Consider the following 22158-nt stretch of genomic DNA (forward strand, 5'->3'; position numbering starts at 1 on the left):
TCATCTTTGTGCACATATTTGTGTATGTTTTGTTTTTGCTCCAGAAATAATTTTAAAGAATATAATGCTTGATAAAACCATTACTCTTCTCTGAAATGTCTGCTGGAAATTATTGAAAAGTTTTTCCCATGAATATGATCCTTAAAGGTTTTGGCCTTTTTTTTTTTTTTTTTTAAATAATTATTTTTTATTGAAGGGTAGTTGACGCACAGTATTACATTACAGTAGTTTCAAGTGTACAACACAGTGGTAGAACATTTATATACATAATTCTAGGTTCCAGCTATCACCCTACCAAGCTGTTACAATATCTTGACTATATTCCTTATGCTATACATTACATCCCGGTTACTTATTTATTTTACCATTGGAAGTCCTTTTTTTTTTTTTTTTTTTTTTTTGTGAGGGCATTTCTCATATTTATTTATCAAATGGTTGTTAACGACAATAAAATTCTGTATAGGGGAGTCAATGCTCAATGCACAATCATTAATCCACCCCAAGCCTAATTTTCGTCAGTCTCCAATCTTCTGAGGCATAACAAACAAGTTCTTAAATGGAGAACAAATTCTTACATAATGAATAAGTTACATAGTGAACAGTACAAGGGCAGTCATCACAGAAACTTTCGGTTTTGCTCATGCATTATGAACTATAAACAGTTCAAATATGAATACTCATTTGGTTTTTATACTTGATTTATATGTGGATACCACATTTCTCTCTTTATTATTATTATTTTTAATAAAATGCTGAAGTGGTAGGTAGATACAAGATAAAGGTAGAAAACATAGTTTAGTGTTGTAAGAGAGCAAATGTAGATGATCAGGTGTGTGCCTGTAGACTATGTGTTCATCCAAGCTAGACCAGGGCAATAAAACATCCACGTATGCAGAAGATTTCTCTCAGAACAGGGGGGGTGAGGTTCTAAGCCTCACCTCTGTTGATCCCCAATTTCTCACCTTATGGCCCCCCTGCGACTGTGCCTGTCTTAGGTTGTTCCTCCCTTGAGGAATCTTACCCGTCTCTGGCTAACCAGTCATCTTCCGGGGCCATACAGGGAAATGTGAAGTTGGTAAGTGAGAGGGAAGCCTTATTGTTTGAAAAGGTTAGCTTTTTACTTCTTTGCATATTTATGCCCTGTGGCTTCTATGCCCAGCATTTGTCTTGAGGTATCTTTACCACTTGGAAGAATTGTGATACTCGGTAAATTTGATATGAGGTACGAATTCTATTTAAGGGTTGTAATTAGGAAGGAAGAAGAAAAGCTATAGAAGTAGCAGGCGGAAGAAAACATGGGAAGATTGATTATTTCTTTGACATATCTTCTTGTAGAGTAACTTCAGCATGTATAGGTTTTAAGCTACTACTTAAATTGCGCACACACATTAACATAATAGGAGTATAGTTACATAACCAAAGCATATCTGTAATTACCAGCCATCTCCAGTGAAACCAAGAAAACCAGTTAGGCACCTTAGGCATTTGTGAAAACTTATCTATGATATGGTGGATATTGTCCAACTGAACTTGAACAGTCTGAGAGAAATCAGACAAATTAAAACAACCCATTCCTGGGGACTGTTCACATGCCATATGTTCTTTTAACAGTAAATAGTCTGTAGTTGTAAGACTTTGGAGCGCTACAATTTGCACTTCTCCAAATTCTTGGTTGAGTTCCAACAGTATAGATCCAGTCAAATTTGTTGTTTTACTGTATGCACAGGCCAGCTTAGATATCTCCTTCCTCATTCCCATGGCAAGTCCAGGAACTGGTGGGATGAGTGCATCTACAGCTGTAGCAGTGCGTGGATCTTTGTTGGGGTTTTTTGATGATCATCTTCTGGCATGAGTCTTCCAGAGAGTGCAGATGTTGGAAGTTCTTTTTCATATCGTATCTTAGTTCATTTTCGGGGTAGCCCAATTAGGCTTTGATCCTCTGTATAAACACAAACAGACCCTTTGCCTACACTTTTATATGCCCTTTATACCCTTGTGTAGAACTCATTGGAGGTTACCACACAGGAACTGCCCTTTTTTTTTTTTTTTTTTGCTTTGTTTTTGGTATCACTAATCTACACTTACATGACGAATATTATGTTTACTAGGCTCTCCCGTATACCAGGTCTCCCCTATAAACCCCTTTACAGTCACTGTCCATCAGCATAGCAAAATGTTATAGAATCACTACTTGCCTTCTCTGTGTTGTACAGCCCTCCCTTTTCTCCTACCCCCCCATGCATGTTAATCTTAATACCCCCCTACTTCTCCCCCCCTTATCCCTCCCTACCCACCCATCCTCCCCTTTCCCTTTGGTACCTGTTAGTCCATTCTTGAGTTCTGTGATTCTGCTGCTGTTTTGTTCCTTCAGTTTTTCCTTTGTTCTTATATTCCACAGATAAGTGAAATCATTTGGTATTTCTCTTTCTCTGCTTGGCTTGTTTCACTGAGCATAATACCCTCCAGCTCCATCCATGTTGCTGCAAATGATTGGATTTGCCCTTTTCTTATGGCTGAGTAGTATTCCATTGTGTATATGTACCACATCATCTTTATCCATTCATCTATTGATGGACATTTAGGTTGCTTCCAATTCTTGGCTATTGTAAATAGTGCTGCAATAAACATAGGGGTGCATCTGTCTTTCTCAAACTTGATTGCTGCGTTCTTAGGGTAAATTCCTAGGAGTGGAATTCCTGGGTCAAATGTTAAGTCTGTTTTGAGCATTTTGATGTACCTCCATACTGCTTTCCACAATGGTTGAACTAACTTACATTCCCACCAGCAGTGTAGGAGGGTTCCCCTTTCTCCACAGCCTCGCCAACATTTGTTGTTGTTTGTCTTTTGGATGGCAGCCATCCTTACTGGTGTGAGGTGATACCTCATTGTAGTTTTAATTTGCATTTCTCTGATAATTAGCGATGTGGAGCATCTTTTCATGTGTCTGTTGGCCATCTGTATTTCTTTTTTGGAGAACTGTCTGTTCAGTTCCTCTGCCCATTTTTTAATTGGGTTATTTGTTTTTTGTTTGTTGAGGCATGTGAGCTCCTTATATATTCTGGACGTCAAGCCTTTATCGGATGTGTCATTTTCAAATATATTCTCCCATACTGTAGGGATCCTTCTTGTTCTATTGATGGTGTCTTTTGCTGTACAGAAGCTTTTCAGCTTAATATAGTCCCACTTACTCATTTTTGCTGTTGTTTTCCTTGCCCGGGGAGATATGTTCAAGAAGAGGTCACTCATGTTTATGTCTAAGAGGTTTTTGCCTATGTTTTCTTCCAAGAGTTTAATGGTTTCATGGCTTACATTCAGGTCTTTGATCCATTTTGAGTTTACTTTTGTATATGGGGTTAGACAATGGTCCAGTTTCATTCTCCTACATGTAGCTGTCCAGTTTTGCCAGCACCACCTGTTGAAGAGACTGTCATTTCGCCATTGTATGTCCATGGCTCCTTTATCAAATATTAATTGACCATATATGTCTGTGTTAATGTCTGGATTCTCTAGTCTGTTCCATTGGTCTGTGGCTCTGCTCTTGTGCCAGTACCAAATTGTCTTGATTACTATGGCTTTATAGTAGAGCTTGAAGTTGGGGAGTGAGATCCCCCCTACTTTATTCTTCTTTCTCAGGATTGCTTTGGCTATTCGGGGTCTTTGGTGTTTCCATATGAATTTTTGAATTATTTGTTCCAGTTCATTGAAGAATGTTGCTGGTAGTTTCATAGGGATTGCATCAAATCTGTATATTGCTTTGGGCAGGATGGCCATTTTGACGATATTAATTCTTCCTAGCCACGAGCATGGGACGAGTTTCCATCTGTTAGTGTCCCCTTTAATTTCTCTTAAGAGTGACTTGTAGTTTTCAGAGTATAAGACTTTCACTTCTTTGGTTAGGTTTATTCCTAGGTATTTTATTTTTTTTGATGCAATTGTGAATGGAGTTGTTTTCCTGATTTCTCTTTCTGTTGGTTCATTGTTAGTATATAGGAAAGCCACAGATTTCTGTGTGTTGATTTTGTGTCCTGCAACTTTGCTGTATTCCGATATCAGTTCTAGTAGTTTTGGGGTGGAGTCTTTAGGGTTTTTTATGTACAGTATCATGTCATCTGCAAATAGTGACAGTTTAACTTCTTCTTTACCAATCTGGATTCCTTGTATTTCTTTATTTTGTCTGATTGCCGTGGCTAGGACTTCCAGTACTATGTTAAATAACAGTGGAGAGAGTGGGCATCCCTGTCTAGTTCCCGATCTCAGAGGAAATGCTTTCAGCTTCTCACTGTTCAATATAATGTTGGCTGTGGGTTTATCATAGATGGCCTTTATTATGTTGAGGTACTTGCCCTCTATTCCCATTTTGCTGAGAGTTTTTAACATGAATGGATGTTGAACTTTGTCAAATGCTTTTTCAGCATCTATGGAGATGATCATGTGGTTTTTGTCTTTCTTTTTGTTGATGTGGTGGATGATGTTGATGGACTTTCGAATGTTGTACCATCCGTGCATCCCTGGGATGAATCCCACTTGGTCATGGTGTATGATCCTTTGGATGTATTTTTGAATTCGGTTTGCTATTATTTTGTTGAGTATTTTTGCATCTACGTTCATCAGGGATATTGGTCTGTAGTTTTCTTTTTTGGTGGGGTCTTTGCCTGGTTTTGGTATTAGGGTGATAAGGTTTTGGCCTTTTAAAGCATAAAAATGAATAGCATTTTTGAAAAAAGAAAATTATGGTAATTAATAGTTGCAGTATATTTTTTTCAGTTTTTAAGAAAATGATAAACATTTATATGCTTAAGAGCCTGTTTTTTTAAAGTACCATTGATACATAATTTTATGCATATGCAATATACAATACATGTATAATATATGCATTCACATATACAATGAAGTGTGCCCACATTATTAAATCCTCATCCCCTCTAGTGCAGTCACTATTTATCAATGTAGTAAGATGTTACAGAATCATTAATTGTATTCTCTGTGCTGTACTACCATCCCCGTGACCAACCTATATTGTGATTGCGAATTATTTTGCCTCTTTATCCCCTTCCCCCTCCTACCCAGCCCTCCCCAAGCCCTCTATCTTGGTAGCCATTAGTCCCTTCTCCGTGTCTGTTAGTCTACTGCAATTTTGTTCCTTCTGTTTTGCTTTGTTTTTATACTCCACAAAAAAGTGAAATAAGTGAAACCATTTGGTATTTATCTTTCTTTGCCTGGAGAGCCAGTTCTTTGAAGCCCTGGTCCCTGTGAAAGTCATATCATCCAAGGCACACAGCTCATATGTCAGCTTTTCTGTGAAGTCTTTTCTAATTTCTTCAAGTAGAGTTAGTATCTCTGTTTTCTGTGTCTCCCAGGAAATTTAGTGGCACTGACCATGTTAGACTTTGCAATCCTAAAAATGTCAGTTTTTCCCATTATGTAAGTTTTTCCAGGGCAACAATGCATTGTTTCTACCTTTTGGCTATTGTGAATAATACTGCTATGAATATTGGTGTACAAGTATTTGTTTGGTTCCTGTTTTCAGTTCCTTTGGGTATACATCTAAGAGGAATTTCTGGATCATAAAATAATTGTTAAAGTTTTGAGACTCTGTCCAACTGTTTCCACTGCAGCTATACCATTTATCATTTCTGCCATGAATTCACAAGGTTTCTAATTTCTATACGTCCTTGTATGTACTTATTTTCCTCTTTTCAGAAAAAAAAAAAGTTATATTAGCCATCCTAATGGGTGTGAAGGTTGTTTCAATTTACATTTGCCTAATGATTTAATGATACGGGATATCTTTTCATATGCTTTTTGGCTATTTGTATTTCTTCTTTGGAGAAATGTCTATTCAAGCCTTTACCTGTTTTTGAATTGGGTTTTTGTTGTTACTGAGTTGTTAGCTTTTGATTTTCAAATGTAACATGAATAAGAAGGTACCTTTATGAGGTTAAGTATACTCAGCTCACCATTGGTGTGTGTTTAAGATGGTTACCCTACAGTTATTTTTTTGACAGGGCTGGTAGCTAAGAAAATTCCCTCTTTCAAGCAGTTTCTCACCAGTACAAGTTGTCTGTGACTTGGGATATTAACTGATGTAGTAAAGGGCACTTGGATTTTAAAGTTCAAGACCTGAGATACGTCCTTGCCTTTCCAAGTTAACTTGGTAAGTAAGCCAACCTGCAGCATCCTGAGGTGAGGGTCACATGCTGCACTCCTGGCTCTCGAGATTAAAGTATGATTCTGAAAGCACTTTGTAAAGTGGATAGTGCCTTTTAATATTTTTTTACTTTGGCCCATTGAGATACTGTGACCTGTGCCAACCAGTTTTTGAATTTTGAGAAGAAAATGAAGCATTTTCTCCAAAGGAACTAAAATATTTATTTCATTGATTCCCCTTGCATTCTCAGGAGCTGACAGGAGGTAAAGGCTACTGTATACTATGGATGGAAGAAAATAAAAGAAGGATGAAGCTTTTGTACTGTTCCACAGTTTTCTAAACCGCTATGCCTAAATCTCTTTAAGCAAGACTTCATTGGGCTGTTGTAAGACTGTTAACTTTTTCTGTGGTTGTTGATATAATAATATACAGGAAACTCTTTGACTCGTAAATTTGGTCCAGGGTTTATCTGGTAAGCATTTCTTTGAGTGATTTTTCTCTTCGAATGTATTTTCAGGAATTTCTGTCTCAGAACCAAAGCCATTTTGAGATTTGCTGTATAGTTTAAACAGATGCCTGCTTCCTCTTCCTCTTTACACATTGTTCCCTTGGGAATAAGTGTCCTTTGTCATATGTGGCTACGCCCTCTTTTTCCTCAAGAAGCCGTTCTGTGGTATTTAAGCAGGTTAAATACATCTTCTGCCAACGTAAATATTAAAACAGAAATTTTTCTCATTCTCATTTGCATACATGTTTAAATTCAACCTTCAGAACTGGAGAAAGATTGAGGTAGAAAACATTAGAGCTTCATACTCAAAATCCTAGAAAACACAAACTCCGTAATTTCCATGGCTCATTTTAGAGTGAATATAATTAGTAACTCATGGGTTAGATTATTTATTTGTTTTGCTTATAAATGTTTATAATTCTAGGCTTTTCAGTTATTATGTTTATAAATTATTTTATTTTTTGTGGCAATTCCCACCTAATGGAAGAATTGAATGAGGCAATTAGGAAGTTCTGAGCTGTAACATTGTCTGAGTTGGATTTAATTTGTAGTTAGTAAAACTTGCCGTTACTTAAATTGGGTAATTCTAATTCTTAGAATTTAGGATGTATTCTCTCAAACTGCTTATTGGCACAAAGCTACTGAATTTACTACCTGTATGCTGGATTATTTTTTAATCATTTTGGGTACCTGGTCAGCCCTTTCTGTGGCATATTTTTGTGTGCTATTATTTAAGTAGCTTACTTGCTTTTATCTTCCTGTTTAATCTTTCTGTGTTTTCTCATTCTTAACCTATTTGCTTATTTTTTTACCCATTAGTCCAAATGGATATTGAGGTAAATCTGTCCTTGAAGGTGAGTACTTAAACCAACAATTCTATCATTTTGCCTCTTTTTTTGGAGGTGCCTACTAGGTATTTAGCGCTGTGCTACATTTATATTTTCTATAGTCCTCAATAAACTTTGAGTCAGAGCCTTAGGTACCTCTAGGCTGAGGATGTCATTAATTTTTAATAGCAGCTGATTTTGTATACATGTAATTATATTTGACTACAAGTGCACTTTTACAAGAAGAGTCTGCTGGAGTCATTATATAAATGATTCAGATTAAGAAAATTATTTAATACCAAAGTAAATGCTTGAGAAATCACCTGTTTAGAAATGCAGTGCATTCTAAAGAAATAATACCTGGGGATCTTTGCTCCATATATTATTTTGAACTTACTATCATACAAAGGAAAGTTTACATTAAAATGACTTGCCACTCACTTTCAGCTCTCTGAAGGTGTAACAGTTATGCAAGTAGGTCCTGGCCCTTTAGTCAATAGAGAAATGCTTTCAATAGAAGCCTGTTGATATAGTTTTGACCATTAATGGAGCACCTACTTTAGTGGTTGCTTTTAAATACTTTAAAATCAATGGTTGGAGAGGCAGTCATGAGAGGAGGAAGTTTAGGTAGCAGGGAGGGCTGCTGAGCCCAGCCACGCTGTGAGAGGCTGCAGTGCCCGGTGGTTAATGAAGGGGTCAGGCCCTTTGCCTCCTTCTGGCTTTGTTCTTGAGCATGTCACTTCTCTGAGGCTCTGGTTTCTCATAAGGTTGTCCTGAGCTTATAGAGCACAGGTCCTGGTATGGAGCAGCTAATAGTTGGGTCTTCACTCTTAGTAGACCCCTGAACCTCTTGTTAAAGTAATTGAAGCATTTCAAACAGTGGTACAGTGGTTTTGAGAGTGTGTGTGTGTGTGTGTGTGTGTGGCTGACTGCAATCCACATGCATGTTATCCTCATTGTGTTCGGGTGCTGCATAGAAAAAACAAACCAAAACAAACCCTCCCCTGAGGGTTTCATTGTTGGATAAAGGGTTCAGCACAATCAAATCATGGTTCAGACTTTTTAGGTAGTGTGGCACCAACAGCTGTGTCCTATTAAACATCAACTTATAGCAGTTTGGTAGCAGTTAAATGTCACTGGAATGTTTGTGCAATTGCTTTGTAATTTGATAGGCACCTTCAGGTTTCCAAAGTAAATGTATGAAATATAAGTCATTCTTTGACATGTGAATCATATTCAGGATTCCCTGGAGAGAAATGTACTTTTAATTTCTGGAATTAATTTGGCAATTTAGAAACAGAGCCACAGCTCTAATCCTTTAGGCCTGTTTCCCCACTCCCCGCTTTCTGCATGTTTTAAAAACTTTATTTCCATAGAATGGTAGAATGTAAATTTAGCTTTTGAAAGGACAGCGATTAATGTACTATTTACCCAAGTGATTCTTCAGAATTTGACTAGAGGAATTTACTAACAATGCCTTTTCACAAATGCTTAAGTGGGGAGTGGGGTAGGAGATATTTTCAAGTTTTTGCAAAATAAACACTAAACTGTTAAGCTTTTCAATCCTAAGCAAACAGAGGTGGCCTCAGCCTTCATTTGATGCTTTTCCCAAGTATAGCCCACCAAAAGGGAAGTAAGTCATAAAGAGATGAAGTCTTGTATTTCCTTGCCAGAAGTTTGGAAAGGAGAGAGGTACTAGGGAGGAAAACACCCATGTAAATGTGGAATGTTGAAGAAAAAAAAAAACTGTTTAGTATTCTCTCTTTAGGGTTATGACTGAATTACACTGTGTCTAGGGTTATGACTGAGTTACACTGTTTGGAGGAAGGGAAGGTTGAAATGTTTGCTCTCTGGTCAAAGCAACCGATCACCAAAACTCCAGAGAGAATTGTTCTACCTAAGCGCAGCTCTATCCAGCTGAGTTGAGCAGTCATGGTGTACTGTCAGTAAATTGCCCACTCACAAATGCAGCAGGACTTATGGGATGTGTGGAGAATTGGGAACATACGGAATAAAGACATTACAAGTTCAGATTATTTCTGAGTGAGGAACATTGCTTTTAAGTAATTATTTATAGCATTTGAGTCATATGATGACTCAAGTCTGATTGGAGAGCAATAATGAAGACAAAAATATATGTGTAAGTATGCATTAACTTGAAGAACTTGCATGAAACTGGTATAATTTAGTAGATGATTTAGATAATTTGTTATCTGATTTAGAGACTGCATAACCTTCTTCTGATTATGGAGACAAAAAGTTCTGTTGTCTGAAGGCTACTTCAGTGAGGGACCTATACTTAGACAGTGTAGTATTTCAGTGTTCAAAGTACTGGATCAGATTTAATGATTCCATCATACGTTTATAGTTAACATTTTCCCTTTTAAAATAATCAACTGGTAAGAATCAACTTCTTGTATTGTCTAGTATGTCTTGAGCATCAGACATTGGGGTATTTTTTCTTCATTGCTTTATTCCCTGGAGAGAAAATTACTACCCTGAGGGATGACCCAGTCCATTAGTGACAAATAGCACATGACTGGTAGTCTCAGAAGGGGAAAATGAGTTTTGTACACAGAACAGAAAACTTGCTTTGTGCACATGTCACAAAGGACTTAAATACTAAATACTTTTCTAAGCGTCCTGATAATTTCTTTGACTTCTCTGGAAATAGTCTTTTACAACAGGTATTAATTCTTAGAGCGTTTCAATAATTCTGATGTTACTGTGGAGTGACTGGTGATTTGAGTTGGTTTGATCTCTCTGTTTGCAGTAGTAATGAAGGACAAATCTACTAAATGAATTATAACTGCTTTTAAAAACTCAGATATCTAATTTACAAAAACATGTTGGAATGTTGGCTTTCTGTTTACTTTTATGTTTTTGTCAGATCTTTTGAAATTATTTTGGCAGCCATCAAATATGTGTACTACAGAAGGGATGTTTGAATTTTGTTTAGGCACTTACAATAGAAGTTAGGATGCAGAATTTCCAGTTTGCCTTCCTTGGAAATATTTCAAGGTCTGGCAGTTTCAAATAAACTATTTAAAATTGGGTATCAGCACAGTTAATGATTCTGTAACATCTTACTACATTTTTGGATAGTGACCACACTGGAGGGGGTGCAGACTTGGTCATATGGGTTAATGTTGAACCACTGTGTTATGTGTTTGAAACCAACATAAGGTTGTATATTGACACTTAATAAAAAAAATATCAGCAGAGAGCTGAATTAACTTTGGAATAGTATGAGACTCTTGGAAACATGAATATAAATTAGATAATTAAAATTTTGGGGGGGAAGATCAAGCTCATGTTCATTGTTAAATCTCTAATTCCTAGTTTAGGAATGCAATACATTTTTGTTGAATGAATAGGTTTTTTTGGGGGGATGGGGAGGCTTAATAATTTGAAGCTTTCCTAGTTTGGGGACTATCTTAAGGCAGTGCTCATTTAAAACACATAGTTGTACCTAGGAAATTGCACTTACACACAGCTTTTGTAAACTGTTGTGAAAAATCAGAATTAACTTTCCATGTTTTCCTCATGTGATATAGAAAGAGTTGATCTCTATTGGGCATGAAAACTGAATAAGGATTAAGGTTCTCATAGATTATCCTTCATTTATTTAGAAAAGATGATCAAGCTGCTATCCTTTAGTGAATCTAGTGATAAACACTGTAACAAGAACTTAAAACCACACACGTATTTCTTTTTTGCTGATGGAATGTCCCCATAGAGTTTCTGGAGTGACCAGTCAATCCTCTTGCTGTGACGTCTGGTGGCACATGAGCCATTGTTCATTGGCTGCATTCGCCGTTGGCCTTGTATCTTTTTGGCAAACATTGTGTCTCTGCAGGTTTGTGAAGTAATGGGTAATAATTGTCTGACTTCCTAGGCAACAGTCCGTGGAGACCCAGCCTGTGTTCCAGTGGGAGTTACATTTGTGTTGGGGCCTGGCCCTGTGCAAAGGATGCTTATTTTCTTATTGTCAGCTTTTGTTATATTAAAATTCATATTTGGATGTAAGTGATACACACTTGGAAAAAGAGTCTAAGTTATAGGCTTTGCTGTTAGGACTAAGTGTATTTCAGATTTAAAGGAATCAATTATGCCTAATCATTCTGGCTTGAAGAAAGAAAAAAATTTCAAACCCAAACCTGCTACAGACAGGAAATTTAACTGTTCTTTTAGTATTTGTTTATCATCATGTACTTTTCATCATTAGAAAAATGTGTCTTTTTCCTATGCATTTTGTCTGGTCCTGTATATGGTATGTACTTGGAATGAGGGGTGAATCTAAAAGTGGTAAAAATGTTTGTATTTGAGCTTACATAAAGTTAGGTAATGAGTAAAATAGATAAAACATTGACAGAGTAATTTTAAGCCCAGTAATAAGTATTTTTGAGGTACCTAAAGGAATTTATAGTAAGGGACGTTTAGGAAGGATCGATGAGTTCAGTTAGAAAAAAGGGGCCTGTGGGAAAATAATGAAAGTCAACCAAACAGTCTACTAAGATGGGTGAATGGGAGGGGGCAGACCGTGGCTAGAGAACTGGGCAGAGTGGACCTCCCCTGCAAACCAGAGGAGTCAAAATGTGATCTAAACAACGATAGGGATCCATTGTAGCTGCTAAGGTGTGGCAAGATGAAAATAACACTGAAAAAAATGAGTAGGATTTGGCAGCCAGGTGCAAGGTTTGTGTGAAAGTCCTGATTTGGTGGTGTACACTAGGAGAGACTGGTTTATTGATACATAGTGGCTTCCCTTTCAGCGAGACATTTATGTTATTAGACCACTTTAGCCCAGAGTTTTGTCAGTCAGTATCTTGTTAGTAATGGAGCTTGGAAAAGCTTAATCTTGCCCTTAATCTTTCCCTGCCAAGCTGGAAAACAAATAATCTAACGCTGTACTCCTACAAACAAATAATGAACCTTTAAAAGAGATGGAAGGCTCTAAATTATTAGAATGCCAGTTTATTAACTTATAGTGGGAAATAAATGGGCAGGAAGAGTAAGTATGAACATCTCTCTAGTGTTCTGCTGGTTGGCTACATGAAACATTGTCAAGTGGTGATTTCTGAGTGTGGACTCACAACTGGAAGGTCAGTTGTAATATTAAGAGAAGGTTTGTGAGTAATTCTTTGCTGTGTTTTGTATCCATTATCTGCCTGTTCCTGGATTCGGTGCTTTGTCTTGCTCATATTAGCATCAACAAAATGGATCCATTCCCTGCTCTCATCCATCCTCACAATAAGGCTGTTCTTGTTAGAAAGGACTAGAATGTGGGTCAGTCTGACCACATACTTTCTCCCTCTGTCTGTATTGTTGGCTGCTCTTTAAGACTGACAAACTTGTCTTAAGTCATTTTGGTAATTTCAGTCATAGTGCCTCAGGTGTTAGTGACCTGGGGGCTGTTTGGTATCTTTTAGCTATTTTGCACAGCTTTGCTTTAATCCACTTTGTGATGAACTTTTCCTATGCTATTAGTGGATAATCTTGTATTTAGGTTTCCCTTGGCCCCTGTGAACTGCATACAATGCCAGCTCAGTGGTTCAGCCTCTACTAACAATGATATTCCAGCTCTGAGGTTGCCATGCTGCTTACATGGTATTTCCATACCTTAGAGGACTTGATGTACAGGGTTTGCTGTGGGAATAAAGACAAAGGATGAATCTACCAACCTTTGCAAAAAACAGGTGACAGATGCTAGTTATGATGAATGTGGGTGTGGGAGAAAATAGTTAGACACAACTTGGAAGTGAAAACCCAGGGGGAAGTTGACTCTGTGCGAAGATAATTGATCTTTAACAAAGGCCCAGCAGATCATCCAAGTGGGGATAAATATGGGCCAGAGGTTTGGTTGATTTTGGTGATTAAGGCTAGAAGTGTATATTTGGGCAGTCTACATTAGAAATAAGGGCTGGCTGGTCTTGAACAAGTCTATTAAAAGTAAAAATTCATGCCCTAACTTTCTTAGGATATTGTTTAATAATTAATAAAATAGCCAGCATTGTGGTATTAAGTACTTTTGTATGCAGTATCTCATTTAATTGTCAAAACAAATTTAGGAATTGGATACCCTTATCCCTGTCATATGGGAGGAGGAACAGGCCTAGAGAGGCAGCCCAAGATCACATGCTTACCAAGGGTGGAGTTGGGACATGTGCTTGTCTGACTGCTGAGCTTCCACCCTTCACCACTATACTGCATTGCCTCTCAATTAAATAATGTATATGAAAACATTCAAAAAGGCATATGGCTTAAAAGGAACACTGAAAAAATATGAAATAAGCAGAGTAGAATGAGACCTCTAGAGGAGAAGGAAATGGGCTGGACTGAGTTTTAGAATGATACCCATAGAGAATGAGGAACATAGAGAAAGCAGACTAAGAAACAGAATTCAGTGGATGGCTTTGAATCCAAATAGAAGTGTGTTAGGAATGAGGTCATTTATTGTTAAACATCAGCAGAGGATATAGTAGAGGTTTGGAACTGAAAATTGTACAGGTTCGTCTTTTCTCATCCTCAGTTATCACCTTAAATATCACTTCATCAGAGATGCCTAGAATTGTTGTGATGGGACAGTATAAGCTTCCTGAGTATCCAGTGCTTAGTATAATTTCTAGTGTACCGTAGGCCCTTATCATCTGTTAAATAAAGGAATTGTGGCAGTATACTTCGGGGGATATAAACTTTAATAAGACATGGTGGTCCCTGCCCTCAGTGACCTCACAGTCTTGTCAGGGAGCTTAAAGCATAAGTACATTGTCTTGTGCTAGTGAATAACTTGCCTAGGTGGCCTGAGTGCTTTGGCTCCTGGTCCTGCTTATTCACCATCTGTCTGTCACATGCCCTTCTGTGACAGAAGTGGGAACTTCTTGAGTAGGGGAGGTTTAGTAATGTCGTAGCCTCTTCTTGGCCTGGAAAGAAGGTCCTTTTTAATGAGCACTCCTCCTGCCTGGCAGCTCTGCACTCTCAATTCCCAGCTGTCTCAGCCGGAAGCACCCTGCCCTAGTGATACCAAATCACAAGTGGTTTTGCTCAGAAACATGGAGTTTGGCCACATCTTGGGCTTTGTTCCTCTTACTCCCTCTGGCTGTTTGTCCTTTCCTCACCTGCCAGATTTCTCTTGATCTTCAGAGTTCAGCTGGAAAGGTGGTCATCCGAATTAACTTCCCTTGCGGTGCCCTCAGCCCTGCTGCCGCCGGTATCTCCTTCCTCTGTGCCTCTGCCTCTGGTGGGGACCTTTCATACAGCTTTATAATTATGTGTTCACATTGGTCTCTTGATGGTGACTGGGAGGGCTTGGAGAACATGAGCCATGTCTTTCTTCCCTTCCTCCTTTTTTCTCAGCGTTTAGCCCAATGCTTGAGTCATATGGAGTGCTCAATGACTAGATCCTGAATGAGTGAAATCATAATGGCTGATTGCCACTTAGGAACTGCCAGGTTTCTCCAGTATTTGTTTTTCAAAAGGTTTATTTACTTGATAGGAAAAGAAAGTAAATACTCCTGTAGACATTGAGTTCTGTTCAGGAAAGAGACGTTTGTATTTGTATCCACTGAACTCTTTGGCTCATGAAAGATTAAGTGGAACTAATTTTGGAGGGAAGATGAAGGACAAAAGGAAAAGAAATATATAGTAAAGCTGTTTATATCCTCCCAGTGATTTTTTAGGTCATTGTGATTATGTAAACTTTTAAAATAGCATGTAAAATATTAATGCATTTTAAGTGTTTGATTTACTACTTAGTAATTACACATACATATTAAAATAGCAGGATATCATTCATTAATGTGGAAGACTGCTTTTGCCATTTTTCAATTTTATGAAACATTTTGTGTTTCTTTTTATCTAAGACAGTTTTCTAGGACATCACATCTTCATTTCCTTCTAAATGATTTCAGATTGAGCATTTTTAAAATTAATTCATTCAATGTACATCAATGCCAAGTAGTATTGTAGGTTATGGAACTAGAATGATTTACACAACAGACAAAAAAATTCATGTCTACATGGAAATCACGTTCTAGATTTGAATCTGGTATGATGATGTCTCAGAAATTTTATCCAGAGAGATGTCACTGAATATCTGTGATATCTGTGATGGCCACAAAAGGTTAGTCTTACAGAATTCCATTTTTAAAAGGCTATTATACAATGACATTATTTATAATTGAAAGGAAATACCCTCTAGGAACAATGGATGATGACATACGGTTCTTAAAGAGGTAGCTTACCATATGCCATAATATAACTAGAATATTTTAATTCATTTAAACTCCACTCTCAATTTATGGTGTGATAATGTCAGTAATGTTCATTTTGGAGATGAGGAAACTGAGGAAAGGAGATTAAAATGCTTGTGGAACAGCAGCTAGTTGGTTGAGCCAGAATTCGAACTCAAGCATGTTAATAATTTATTATTCAAAATAAAGCAATTAAGAAATTGTTCCCTTTGATGAGAGACTGTGAAGATTTTACTATAAAGGTGGTGGAGGATAATCTGTAGGAGATGGTATAGAACGTGTAATATGAGGTATATTGTGTAATGATTAGAATCTCTGCTGAAGCCAGGATGCCTGGGTTTTTGTCACTTAGCAGCTGTGTGCCATAGTTCCATCATCCATGGAATAGGAACAAGAACAGTACCTACCTGTAGGGTTTCTGTAAGGTTTGCAGTAGTATATGCAAAAGCTCTTAGCAGACTGCCCCGTGTTTGGGAAGTGTTAATTTTGTTATTGCTCTATTATTGCTAATATTACCAGTTTTAAAAAGGAGTCCCTCTTTACTGAGGGTTTGTTTGTTTAAGTGTATACTTATTTCCTGATCTATTTTTCTTTTTTGTGTCCATTTGGTGTTCTTGGACAGGGTTTTGCTCAGGAGGGTGGAATGCGGTTCTGTGAATCAGTGTAGGGTTTTTAATGTTTTTCGTTAATTCTTGTTCACTGTACCTGCTAACAAATAGTTAGAACCACGAGTATATAATATCACAAGTCCTCCAGTCTTGCTTGCTGAATAGATAGTCTTCCGGGTGAGCTTTCTTCTGTGGTAGAATCACAGCACTCGCAAAGCCAAGTGAGGAGATGTTAAAGGGAGGGATTCGAGTGAACGCAAGGGCTGTTCCGAGAGCCTGAGGAGCAGCAGTGTGAGTGCTAAAGAGCTGGGGATGCGTGGGGGATCCCACCAGTAAACAGGGCAACTTTGATTATAGTCATCCGTGATGGCCTGCTTGATTTCATCTAAACTGTTGATTGGCATCTCTCCCTGAATATATTTTAGGTATTTAGCATGGAAAATCAATTCATTCGTCTTTTTGCTGTCATTGCATTCAGCCATGGATAACTCCAGTGTTGGTAGTATCTGGGAATGTGTGTAAGCAATAGATAGCGAAAGGAAACTACTTTGAGTCAAGGAAAATAAACAAGCTAGAATTACAGATCATTTGGAACATATTACCAAGGAGAACAGTACAATAGCACTACTACAGCAAAACTTGAGAGAGGCTTTACAAAAGCTGTAACCAGATATTCATAGCTTTAAATTACTGTCGTATTAAATGAAAAAATCTGAATAAACTAAACATTACATTTAAGACAATAGAAGAGAACCAAAAATAAGCACCAGTAAATAAGGAAGTGGGAGTTAATGACATGAACAAAAGTTGGAAGAGAAAAAACAAATGGAATTCTGTGAGGTGGGGAGTGATGGGAAGTCACCCAATAAAGGGTAAGCCTTTAGCTATTTTAGCTAGGAAAATAATGAGAAAAAATTGTATAGCTTCAGATTAGAAGACATTATGAAGATAAAACTCTAGTACCTTAGAAATTAATCAACAAAATAGAAACATTCCTAGGAATATATATAATGTTTTCCTCCATAAGAAATAGAAAATCTTGGAAATTAATAACCATAGAAGAGATTGAAAAATGAGTTGCTGGGCCTAGATTATGGAAAAGTGTTTTTATATTATTATGGAACAGAACACTCCCTTACTGTTCCAGAAAAATAGAACTCCATTAAAGCATTCTTGAGAATTTCAAGACCAATGTAACCCTGATAACAAACTGACCAGGGTGTTGAAGAAAAAAAAGAAAATTATAGGCTAACATCACTCATAAATTATGTAAAGATACAGTTAAAAAAAAAATAAGCCTACTATAAGCCTACATCCAGTGAATTTACAAAGAAACAGATTCCAAGATCACTCCCTGCATCCCCCACAAATTCTGTTCTTTCTTTTTCTCTCCATTATAGATTGGTTTTTTAAGTGCTGTGAGCTTTTTTTGTTCATTTTGGTATTCTCCACAGCATCAGCCGTGTGTGTGTGTGTGTGTGTGTGTGTGGTGTTGTGTTTCCCTGTTAGGTGCTTAATAAATGTTTGTAGGATGAATTCAGGAAGAACTTTCTGAAAGTGAATACCTGAACAAAACTAGTACTATATTAATCATGGATGGAGAAGAGTAGACAAAACTAGTACTATATTAATCATGGATGGAGAAGAGTAGAAAGGATTTCAGTGCTCAAAAGTTATACAGGTTCTGAAATTGGTTTTCAGTTAACCTGTTAAGCAGTATTTTCAAACATTCCTTCACTAGCAAGATCATTTAAAACCACTGATTATAAAATTCCAGGGAAGGATTGTCCAGGAAAAGGTGTAATAGAAAATAATAGTAAATGGGGAAAAATCACAGTATTTTGTACAAGTATATAAGCCAGCTTGGAAGTTTACAGTTTTCTTCTTAGAGAAGTTGTTCTCTAGCACCAGCTTCTGCGAATTGTTAAGCCCATTGGCAGCCACACAGAAGACTGCCCTTTTCACCCTTTCCAGCCCACAAATGTAGACGATTCATAGCTGGAACCTATCTTGAAGAAACTGCTGGCTTTATTGAGGCCAAATGTGTAGAGTTTTTCATTTAGACACATGAAGGGCCTTCAGTGCTTTTGCCATGTATAAAGTAAACCACACAGAAATACTTAAAAAAAGCCAAAAACGCACAAGCAGGCAAACAAAACACCCTTGACTAATTGTGTGTAAATACAGATGCAAACATAACTTATTTGGTAATAAATACATCTCTGTCTTGTGCCTCTTTATCCTTCTCAGGGATAGCTGTGTGCTTTTTAACATAGTAACTGTACAATATATAACTAATTGAATATGGGGGGAAGTGGGATGAGAACTGATAGGAATCAGTGACTAATTCCACATTTTTCATCTCTTTTTCTGTTTAAAAGTCCAATTATATTTTAAGATGGGTTTTCTAATAGTTTGGGAAATTTAAATGTGTGACAATAGTAAAGCGATTCCTTACTTGCCCATTGTCTTGCCAGTGGATTTTGCCTCCAGGCAAGTTCTCTATGGATTCAATGTGACCAAAGAAATGGACAGCAAAACGTTTTTTGGGGTGAAAGGGTTTATACCCAACTTTATTTCCAGGTGGCAGATCAGTCACTAAAATCCCGTTCACTCAGAGCGAGTCTGCTTGCAGCAAGCCAGTCTCTGCCTCTGGGCCCCTCTGTCCACACAGCTGTCCTCTGGGCTTCTCTGCACAGTCGTCCTGCACAGCTGTCCTCTGGGCCTCTGTCCTTGGCGCTGCCACCACTCCAGCCTCTGCTCTCCTGCAATCTTGCAGCCATGCCACCGTGTCGTGCCCAGAGCACTGGGCAGAGCTCTTTATATAGAGCCACCAGCCATGTATTGCCCACAGGTGTGCAGTGAGCTAGTCAACCACGGCCAGGTGAGAATCCTGGCCACAGGAACTCTCATTTTATCCACACCCATATAGCCCAGATCTGAAGTAAACTTTTCCAGGCTGAACTTCCCTAACATGGGACAGAAAACCCATGTGTTGGAACAGTGAACTTGAGTGCTTGGACTTCTCATGCCAGACTTCTGGATAACCTTTGGCAGCTGTTCTGTTGTGACTTATTTGAAAGTATGGGGACAGTTAGTTAACTCAAGAAATGCTTTTACTGTTTCTTTGGTGATTATCTTACAGGCTATTTCATGCTGGTGTTGAACAGCACACAAGACTACCTTGTACCCCCAGAGTGAATAAATCTCCAACAGGGAGTCCAGTTCTTCCTGCTCCTTCTGCAGAGACTCATAAGTGTTAAAAATTAGATGTACTTTGAAGATGCTGATAAGTGATAACAATAGTATGAAATTTCTTTGATACTCTGTTTTGCTTATGGAGATGAAAGATGGTCTGGTTCATTATCAGTGAAGGCAAGCAGTGAATGAAAGCATGTTTATAATTAACCTCCATGTGTGGTTCATCTATTTAAATTTTCTGGAATGATTACCTAAAGTAACAAGGTATGCCTTTTATACTTAGATACAGGCAAGCCAGGCCTTTTTCCCTACTAGACATTAAGAATTTTAGTTTGTATTCCTTGGTTTGCTTCCCAGAATCATCTATAGGATTTATTTTGGGGGAATAGTTCAGTCAACTTCAGAACTTGAACATATTTTAAAATAATGTTAATATTGGACTCTGAAAAATATATTTTTTTATTATCTTTTATTGAAGTTATTGGTGTGCATAATTGAATAGAGGTTCCTTTGCTTATCATTTTGTCTGTGTGGTTTGGATAGTTTCTGATATTGTACCCTTTTGGAGAAGTTGCCTTTGTGTCATTATTGGAATGTGTTTGAGATTGCAAGTCATTTTTGGAGACAGAAAATGTTCCCTGGAAGATACAGGGCTGATTTGCCTTTTCAGTCTTTTCCAGTGTGAGTTTTGTTCACCAGATTGAGTTTTGGCATTTGACTTTCCCAGGGCGGTGCAGTATCCAGCTTCATTTTGTGAGTAACTGCAGATGCCTTTTTGCCGTTTGGACTTCTTTCTTTCTTTCTTTTTTAATAAATGACCAGTCTGTGAAATTTTTAGCCAAATGGGGTACAAAGCAATTCCTGGTTTTCAAAGGCTCTTCTTTAATTTATATTCAAAAGACAATTTGACTTTATTTTTAGAAATTAAGTATGTCCACAGATGTTGAGTGATTTACGACCTCCTGCCCTCACCTCACTTAAATAACTGGAGGAGAAAAATACACAGCAGATTGATTTTGTATGCCTGAAAAAAAGAGCTGAGAAGAGCTTCATCTTCATTTGTGGCTTGCCCAAATACCTTTATGTGATCCTTAATAAGATTGTAGAAAAACCTCAGGTTCAAAGGGAAGATTTGAGGTCTTTTTTTTTTTTTTTTAAATCAAAAGGCAGATGTACCTATTTGAACTATTTGAAACATGGCAAGTTGCAAATAGTGGGAAGCCGAGGACAATTAAGCGTCAGGAAATGGCTTCACGTGTTGCCTCTTGCATCCTGGACAATTTGGATAAAACAGAAACAGCTGTGATGCCAAATGCCCTGTAAATTCAAATGCTGGCGTAAAGAGTGGTGTAGCACACTTTATGAGCTGATTTAATAGAGCGCTTTGCCCACAGGTCTTTGGTGACTTGCTTTCAGTTTTCTTCACAAAAATGCAAAATATTTGGGGCCCTTTCATATTGCTAAATGAAAAGTTGTGTGCATTTGGCCCCATCAAGCAAGTAGCCTTGAGAAATGGGCCTGCCTAGAAATTGACTACATTTTTGTGGGAGAACGGGTGAAAAGGGCAGTTTCCTGTGTTGCTGCCAAAAGGTCTGAACAATTTGTAGTAGCTTGTGGCTAGAAAACAACTTCTGTGAGGCAAAAACAGCAACTGCAAACTGGCTCAGGGTATGTGTGAGAAAATGCTCTTCTTTCCTACTCAGTTGTTAGGCTTTATAGAAAATTTATGTAGTGTTTTTTTAAACTCAGCCGCTTAAAAGGCTGTTTTGGTTGATTTGGACAAAAGCCTTGGAATATATTTGGAGTTAGCACAAGTGGTATGTAGCGGGGTCCTTAAAAAAAGGGCAACATTTATATTTTGTTTTTATTTTATTCATAGCTTGGATGGTAATCAGTTTTTTCTCTTGCCTTAAAAAAGTGCATATAAACCTTGGCATCTAAGTGTGTGTTTTTACAGGAATGGGCTTTTTCAGTTAACTTACTTGGAGTGTGTTTTCTTAGTTCACTTGGACAGTGTGTTCCATTTTGTATTAGAAGTATGTTTATAAAATATGTATATGAAACTACTGGTGACAGCCACTTACTAGTACTTACAGTATTCCAGGCACCATGCTAATGTCTTTATATTGGTTATTTCGTTTACCTCTCTGGATGAGGCACACAGTTTAGAGAGGCCAAGCGTCATATAGCTAGAAAATGGTTGAAGCTGGCTGGGATTTGGAGTCTGGCCTGTGTATTCCTAATTATTTCAAAATGGTTGCTACTTCAGATACTCACTTTGCAGAATTAAAACCTGTTAAAGATTTTTTTTTTTTTTTGGTAGAATGGGCTTGGATTTGTGGACTGAAGATAGATTTGTTTGATTTAGTTTTAATGTTTTCACTAAGCTCCTCTTCGGTTGCAGCTTCCACCACACCTGAGCACCTGTGTACTTATTGTTACTTAAATGCTCTAGACTCTGCTTTACGTTTTTGGCCTTAGTTTTGACCTTTTCTCTTTTTTGGTGATATCTATTAGCTTTTCACTTAAATGCAAGTAATAGCTGGTTAAGACATAACATTTTTTTCTCTTAATATTTTGCCCTGTTCTTCAACATGTTTCTGCTTCATTGCAT

General features: G+C 37.6%; 1 protein-coding gene across 16 annotated transcripts in view; it reads left to right on the forward strand.

The window, feature by feature from the left end:
• Positions 1-22158, forward strand: part of EPB41L2 (erythrocyte membrane protein band 4.1 like 2) — a 198467-nt gene that overhangs the window by 17482 nt on the left and 158827 nt on the right. Inside the window, exon 1 of one of the 16 annotated variants that reach the window (XM_057489262.1) lies at positions 11157-11342. The exons of 14 other annotated variants lie outside the window; for them this stretch is intronic. The gene's annotated coding sequence lies outside the window, so the exon portion shown is untranslated. Of the gene's footprint in view, positions 1-11156; positions 11343-21078; positions 21213-22158 lie in introns of those variants that run through there. One more of the 16 variants, XM_036903793.2, reaches the window with a different exon arrangement.

Source organism: Manis pentadactyla, chromosome 12, assembly GCF_030020395.1.
Source record: "Manis pentadactyla isolate mManPen7 chromosome 12, mManPen7.hap1, whole genome shotgun sequence".
NCBI lineage: Eukaryota > Metazoa > Chordata > Mammalia > Pholidota > Manidae > Manis > Manis pentadactyla.